Source organism: Conger conger, chromosome 6, assembly GCF_963514075.1.
Source record: "Conger conger chromosome 6, fConCon1.1, whole genome shotgun sequence".
NCBI classification, from domain to species: domain Eukaryota; kingdom Metazoa; phylum Chordata; class Actinopteri; order Anguilliformes; family Congridae; genus Conger; species Conger conger.
This window is the reverse complement of record NC_083765.1, coordinates 8,757,341-8,765,806: the sequence shown is the minus strand read 5'-3', so window position 1 is coordinate 8,765,806 and position 8,466 is coordinate 8,757,341. Positions and strand designations below refer to the sequence as shown.

Below are 8,466 nucleotides of genomic sequence, written 5' to 3'. Positions count from 1 at the left end.
AGTGACAATCATTTTATCTTATCCACTCTGGGTATCTGCTAAATTACTATCATACAAAATAATATGTATTGGGTGTCACCTGACAACCTTGGCAGCATTGCAGAATTGTGGACACAAGTTTGTACATCCTTGCCTGCAACAATAGGTCTACCTTTAGTGGTACAGCCTGTTAAAACTGGTTTTACAGAGTGCATAGAAGCATACCCTCTATTCATGTGAGAATAATCAACTGCCTTGCTAACATCACCTGTGTGAGGGTCCTCTTCACATTTATGACGTGTTTGGACCTCTAATGGTGGAAAAACAGCAAACACGAATGAGAGGAAGCTATCAATCACGGATTTCGACTTTGCTATAGTCAAGGATCAGTATATCAAGTAGCAGTGTTGCAAAATAACACTTTTCTAACATAAATATTAGAAATTCATCAATAATTAAAATATATTCAAATCAATGAGAATAACAGGTAGAAATGTTAGACTCAGATATCACAAATGTGTACAAAGTAATTTGGATGATGCTTGGATTGCTGATTTCCTGTCAAACCTAATTGCGCTCGAGTCTACACGCCTTCATAACAAATAATTGCTTTGTTCTCACTGGAATGTATATGTCTATTCTTGGTTTATTTTTGGCAAGGTTTTACATGGTCGGTACGCAGGTAGTACGCCCTGTACTCTGAGTCAGACATAGCAGTTACATCACTTGTACACCTCTAGAACCCACCCTAATGAGCGCTTCTATAAAACATCTCCCGTCGGCTACCAAACATCATACCGCTAATTCACCGTGCTGAAGTCTAGTTGCGATTCCACTTTGACGAAGTCATCACATTTTAAGATCTAACCATACGAGCGGATTCTTCTTTCCGGACCAGAGATATGCACTTTGAAACGAAGAGGGAGTGAGTTGGACTTATTTATAGAGGGGAGACAGATCAGTTTGTCACCGAATGTTTATGTTTATTTTAATATGATATCACACGGGCTAGAAGTGTGAATCTATGGAGCTGATGTTAGAGGCAACATAAAACATAATACGACAAAGTTGGCTGAGATTGCATTTAGATTTTTTTCTTTTTTTAAATAGGCCTATAGGATGGAAATATGAATATTTAATATTAGAATTTAATTAAATTTGGATTTCCATCTTTTTAAAAGAAATTATTTTATAATAAAAAACAATATTTAGCCTAAGCTTGAATCATTTTCAACTGGCAATAGAACGTCCAATGCTGTAAGCATTCTATCGTGAGAAAAAATGAATTAAAACGAGATTTGATACTACATTGATACTAGATTGACATTGATACTACTTACACATATTTTCTAATCGGTTAACCAAGTTGAAACATTCACGTGCTGACGTCCAGCACACATTCTAACGTCAAGGCTAACAGATCTTACTTCACAAACGAATTGAAATAATTCATTAAAACGAGAGATTGGTACCTATTAGATACTACTAGTTGCACAAATTTAATTTGTAATCGGCTATTCGAGTTGAAACTCAAGTTTTCTGGGCTAGTTAATTAACTTCTGAGTTAATCGAGCTTACTTCACGGACAACTTTAAATGAGTAAATATAGGCTATTATGCCAGCCTATATGATAAAAGTTTGGCGGAAGAAATAAAAAGGCTATAGGGTAGTTTGGGGTAAAACAACCCCCTTAAGAAAGATGTCTATTTTATTATCCTAATACGAGTTTAAATAGCTCACATGAAATAAAGGCATGTGAAATTTGCATCTTCACGTTTGAATAATAGCCAACACCGTTTGGCAGCCTGGCTGTTTACTGTGGTGGTGGTATGGATGATTAGTTGGCTAATTGGCGGTGTATAGTTCTGGAGATGGTTTGCAGGTAAAGTTCATTAGAAATTCAGGCGGGACCAGTGGCACCGAGTGTTTCTTAACGAATACAACTGACAAATGAGAATAACTGAGCCGACTGTCCAATTACTTTTGGTCCACTAAAATGCGAAAATTGAAAGACTCAGGAAAGACTGTTGAGCATTGAAATCCCAGGATATCAGCAGCTATTGAGATACTCAGAGCACCAACAATAATTCCACTGTGAAAGTCACTTAGATCATATTTCCTCCCCATTCTATTGTTTGTTCTGAACAACAATTGAACCTCTTGACCATGTCTGCATGCTTTTATGTGTTGAGATGTTCCACGATTGGCTTATCACATATTTGCATTAAACAAGCTGGGGCTCACGAAAGCGATTTGCGATGATTTTTCACTCGCAGATCGCAATATATTATCAAAACGCAGTAGTCAGGCGTCAAGTGAAGTACCAGTAAATTCTCAAATTGTGGCCGGGATCTTTTATTTACTTAGGCTGCACAACGCACAGGCCTTTATTTGGGGCAGGCTTGTATTCGAGGCAGGCTTTTATTTCTTATTAGGCTTCTGTTGTAGAATTTTATTCTTAAGGATCTTGTTTTTCCTAAAGTGAGTTTTATTGTGAGACATACGTTTCGTTTGGAGCAGCATACCGGTATACGATCAAAAGATTTTCGCTTTGGTTTGGGATTTAATTGACTCTTGGACTGTTTGATTCTATTACTAAATGTTGGGACTGATGGGCACTGAAATCTGGGGGGTATTTGATGGTTCACTGTGAAGCTTTATGTAGTTGAAAGAGTGTCGGGATTTCCACCCGTCATTGGACGTGCGCTGTGCTGTAAATACATGGAAACCTTATTGCATAGCCAAGTAGCCTAAATTGAGTTCATTTTTAATTTAGCCTGATTTACTTTTTATTAAATTCGTAGGCTGGAATGCCTCGCGGCAACAGTTGTGTTTAAATGTATACTGCTTCAGCCTTTGGCAAGCTACTCAGAAGGGGGCGGCAAGCGACTGGTAGCTTGAGAGCAACGTGTTGGAGACCCATGGTGTAGGACAACGACTTTTCATTGGCAACAGTATTAAACCAACCAACAATATAAAATATTAAGAAGAGATCTTTTATTTAATTGTGTTAAATCGAAACAATGTCTCTAGTGCTCATGGACTGATAGCCCTACTGGTAGGCAATATTACCCCGGCTTGTATTTGGGGGCCGGCCTTTATTTGTCCGAATAGACCACGCCCCCGGCTATTATCCGAGGCCCGGCTTCAAATAGAATCCCGGACACAATTTGAGGATTTACGGTAATCAAGTGAAATTAAGCACTATTTGGTCTCCCAAAGATCTTTCGTCCAATTGGTAGTTTACACATTCCCATCAATGCATGGACCGAGAACGCGCATATGTTTGTGTGTAGAAATGTGTAGGCTACCACTAGGTAAAAATCGGTAACGGGAAAGTTGGATGATGCCACTTGCAGACTAAGCCATTAGATGCTGCGATTAAACAAACTGGGAGCACACACAGCAGTTACATTTAAAGCAACTGTGATTTGTGTCATCGCTTCCTCACAGGTGATGTTACTAATGGATGGCGTCTAGGTGACAGTGTTAGGTTTAATTTGGATATTCCAAAAAAAAAAAAATTACTATAAAATGTGGGCTATGATATTAGGTGTACCAGGTAGACGTACTAGTCAAAATAAAACAAACCATTAAAATTACATTTTTATGATACATCGTAGTTAGATGCTTTTATTTGACTGCAAGATAAATTTTCCACCCTTTGAAATATTGCCTAACACCCATGGCCAGCCCACTTAGCTGACGATGGACGATGTACTGAGTACCACATGCATTTCTGTAGTGTAGTGGTTAAGGTAGGCTACATGACTGGGACCCACAAGGTCGGTCGTTCGATCCCCGGTGTAGCCACAATAAGATCTTCAAAGCCTTTGGCCTGCATTGTGCCAGGGGAGGATTGTCTTCTGCTCAGTATAATCAACCATACGTCGCTCTGGATAAGAGCGTCTGCCAAATGCCAGTAATGTAATGTTTTAGGTGCTCGTTTCAGGAAAGTGGTTTGCCAGGATTTTCACTGGCAGATATATTGCAATATATTGTCAAAATTCGTCACTTGCAAATCGCAAATAAACCAACTACGACGACATACCTCTGGCAAAACCAATTTTCTCCCTGGCAAGTATGCGATTTTATTTAATAGTATTTAATAGTATATTTTAAATAGCCTCTACTCTCTTGGACTTCGTTCAGAAAAAGTGCTTTAGGCATATTTTTTGTAAGGGTTGACAGCTCCAGTTTTCTTGGGGTTTTCAGGCAATGGAGTAAGCACATTCCGTCCAGAAACGTCCGTAAAGTAACGTGTAAAAACTGAATTCATTTATCCGAGCCCAGAAATTCCGCACTACTTGGTCTCCCAGAAGACCTCCGTGGTCGTGGTAGTTTACAAAGTACACATTAATGCACTGACTGAGAACGTACACATGTCATAGCCTATGTGATGCCACGTACAGAGTATGCTATTGGATGTTGCGGTTAAATAAACTGGGAGCACACACAACAGTTATATTTGAAGCAACTGTGATTTGGGTCACCGCTTCGTTACGGAGTTACTAATGGAGGGCGTCTAGGTGACGTGAATTTGGATATTACAAATAACAAAACGCCGAACGTTCCTATAAATTGCAGGCTATAATATTAGGTGTACGAGGGAGAGGTAAACGTTCAAATAAACAAACCATTGAAATGAATGGTTTTTATTTCGCAACGTAGCTAAATATATATTTGTTTCATCTGATGCAAGATTCATTTTCTACCGTTTGGATACCCACTTTGCTGAGGAGCGCTAATGCTGTGCACAAATGAAAAACTTCGATAGAAAATGAAACAGGCGGATGAGAACTATAGCCGATTTACTGATTTCCTACGTGGACACGTTTGAGGCTTGCAATTGCGATTTGTACGTGAAACGCTCCAAAAAAGTGCAGGGGAAATCTGTTGCATCTCGCAGATCTCAGCTCATTGTAGCTTTCCTGAAACAAGCCCCGGGTGTACTGCTGTCTCTAATCTCTGGGTGTATATGTCTTTAGGTTTGTTCAACTCGCTTAAAGCGTCCAAAAAGTGAACATATCCAAAATCCATATCAAACCACCCAGTCTGGCAACAACAACAATCATTCCAAAGTCACTTAGATCACATTTTTTCCCCCATTCTGACATGTGGTCTGAAAAACAGCTGAAACTCTTGGTCAGGCCTGCATACCTTTAAGCATTTAGTTTGCTGCCACATGATTGGCAGATAAAATATTTACATTAAAAAGCGTGTATGTAGAAAGGAAAGGTATTTGCATCATCAGTGATATGTCTGTTAGCATGGTCATTGATGTATTGCCTCTGTTAGGTTTCCCTCTAGATACCATGGACAAAAAACCAAGAAAGCAACGAGCATCTTAATAATAGTGGGTAAGTATGGAACCAAACCTTTGGGTCTTATCAAGAATATTTACATATGTTTTCTTTTTTATTCCAGTGGGTTATTTAGAACATAAAATTGAAATCTACATGCAAAGATGTCTACAAAAAGATGTGTTCAAATGATCAATACATTTATATTGTCAGGAAAACTTGATCAGTTCGTCAAGATGGGCTAATATCTTTAAAAGTCTGCAATTAGCTGTCTCTAATTACACATCCAAAAAAGTTATATAGATTATGATTATGAACATGAACACATCAACAATCTGGTTCTGCTCAGAAAAAAAGACCAACATGTTAGATTTTGCATTCCTGCTGGTGAAATATTACAATACATATTTCATTACAAGTGTTATTGTATTAATATATCTAAGTATGGAAGCAAGTAAACACATATTTTATTTTTGTGACCAAAGTCTGTATCTGCTGGCAAGTAAGCACAACTGCGGCTAGTACCACAACTGCCCCAACAACAACTGCAGCCCCTACTACCACAAGTGCTCCAACAACTGCAGACAATACGACCACAAGTGCTCCAACAACAACTACAGCCCCTACAACCACAACTGCCCCAACAACTGCAACCCCTACTACCACAAGTGCTCCAACAACTGCAGCCAATACAACCACAAGTGCTCCAACAACTGCAGCCACGACAACCACAAGTGCTCCTACAACAACTGCAGCCCCGACAACCACAAGTGCTCCTACAACAACTGCAGCCCCTACTACCACAAGTGCTCCAACAACTGCAGACAATACGACCACAAGTGCTCCAACAACAACTACAGCCCCTACAACCACAACTGCCCCAACAACTGCAGCCCCTACTACCACAAGTGCTCCAACAACTGCAGCCAATACAACCACAAGTGCTCCAACAACTGCAGCCCCGACAACCACAAGTGCTCCTACAACAACAGCAGCCCCGAAAACCACAAGTGCTCCAACAACAACTGCAGCCCCTACTACTACAAGTGCTCCAACAACTGCAGACAATACGACCACAAGTGCTCCAACAACAACTACAGCCCCTACAACCACAACTGCCCCAACAACTGCAGCCCCTACTACCACAAGTGCTCCAACAACTGCAGCCAATACAACCACAAGTGCTCCAACAACTGCAGCCCCGACAACCAAAAGTGCTCCTACAACAACTGCAGCCCCGACAACCACAAGTGCTCCTACAACAACTGCAGCCCCTACTACCACAAGTGCTCCAACAACTGCAGACAATACGACCACAAGTGCTCCAACAACAACTACAGCCCCTACAACCACAACTGCCCCAACAACTGCAGCCCCTACTACCACAAGTGCTCCAACAACTGCAGCCAATACAACCACAAGTGCTCCAACAACTGCAGCCCCGACAACCTCAAGTGCTCCTACAACAACTGCAGCCCCGACAACCACAAGTGCTCCAACAACAACTGCAGCCCCTACTACCACAAGTGCTCCAACAACTGCAGACAATACGACCACAAGTGCTCCAACAACAACTACAGCCCCTACAACCACAACTGCCCCAACAACTGCAGCCCCTACTACCACAAGTGCTCCAACAACTGCAGCCAATACAACCACAAGTGCTCCAACAACTGCAGCCCCGACAACCACAAGTGCTCCTACAACAACTGCAGCCCCTACAACCACAACTGCCCCAACAACTGCAGCCCCTACTACCACAAGTGCTCCAACAACTGCAGCCAATACAACCACAAGTGCTCCAACAACTGCAGCCCCGACAACCAAAAGTGCTCCTACAACAACTGCAGCCCCGACAACCACAAGTGCTCCTACAACAACTGCAGCCCCTACTACCACAAGTGCTCCAACAACTGCAGACAATACGACCACAAGTGCTCCAACAACAACTACAGCCCCTACAACCACAACTGCCCCAACAACTGCAGCCCCTACTACCACAAGTGCTCCAACAACTGCAGCCAATACAACCACAAGTGCTCCAACAACTGCAGCCCCGACAACCTCAAGTGCTCCTACAACAACTGCAGCCCCGACAACCACAAGTGCTCCAACAACAACTGCAGCCCCTACTACCACAAGTGCTCCAACAACTGCAGACAATACGACCACAAGTGCTCCAACAACAACTACAGCCCCTACAACCACAACTGCCCCAACAACTGCAGCCCCTACTACCACAAGTGCTCCAACAACTGCAGCCAATACAACCACAAGTGCTCCAACAACTGCAGCCCCGACAACCACAAGTGCTCCTACAACAACTGCAGCCCCTACAACCACAACTGCCCCAACAACTGCAGCCCCTACTACCACAAGTGCTCCAACAACTGCAGCCAATACAACCACAAGTGCTCCAACAACTGCAGCCCCGACAACCACAAGTGCTCCTACAACAACTGCAGCCCCGACAACCACAAGTGCTCCTACAACAACTGCAGCCCCTACTACCACAAGTGCTCCAACAACTGCAGACAATACGACCACAAGTGCTCCAACAACAACTACAGCCCCTACAACCACAACTGCCCCAACAACTGCAGCCCCTACTACCACAAGTGCTCCAACAACTGCAGCCAATACAACCACAAGTGCTCCAACAACTGCAGCCCCGACAACCACAAGTGCTCCAACAACAACTGCAGCCCCTACTACCACAAGTGCTCCAACAACTGCAGACAATACGACCACAAGTGCTCCAACAACAACTACAGCCCCTACAACCACAACTGCCCCAACAACTGCAGCCCCTACTACCACAAGTGCTCCAACAACTGCAGCCAATACAACCACAAGTGCTCCAACAACTGCAGCCCCGACAACCACAAGTGCTCCTACAACAACTGCAGCCCCTACAACCACAACTGCCCCAACAACTGCAGCCCCTACTACCACAAGTGCTCCAACAACTGCAGCCAATACAACCACAAGTGCTCCAACAACTGCAGCCCCGACAACCACAAGTGCTCCTACAACAACTGCAGCCCCGACAACCACAAGTGCTCCTACAACAACTGCAGCCCCTACTACCACAAGTGCTCCAACAACTGCAGACAATACGACCACAAGTGCTCCAACAACAACTACAGCCCCTACAACCACAACTGCCCCAACAACTGCAGCC

The 8,466-nt window shown here is 43.0% G+C and overlaps 1 long non-coding RNA gene across 1 annotated transcript; it reads left to right on the top strand.

Annotated features, from left to right (window-relative positions):
- The first annotated feature begins 781 nt into the window (after positions 1-781).
- Positions 782-5,878, top strand: LOC133130229 (uncharacterized). The gene is made up of 3 exons (XR_009708928.1): positions 782-904; positions 5,278-5,339; positions 5,768-5,878. It is a non-coding gene; the product is annotated as an uncharacterized LOC133130229 (long non-coding RNA).
- The last annotated feature ends 2,588 nt before the right edge of the window (positions 5,879-8,466 follow it).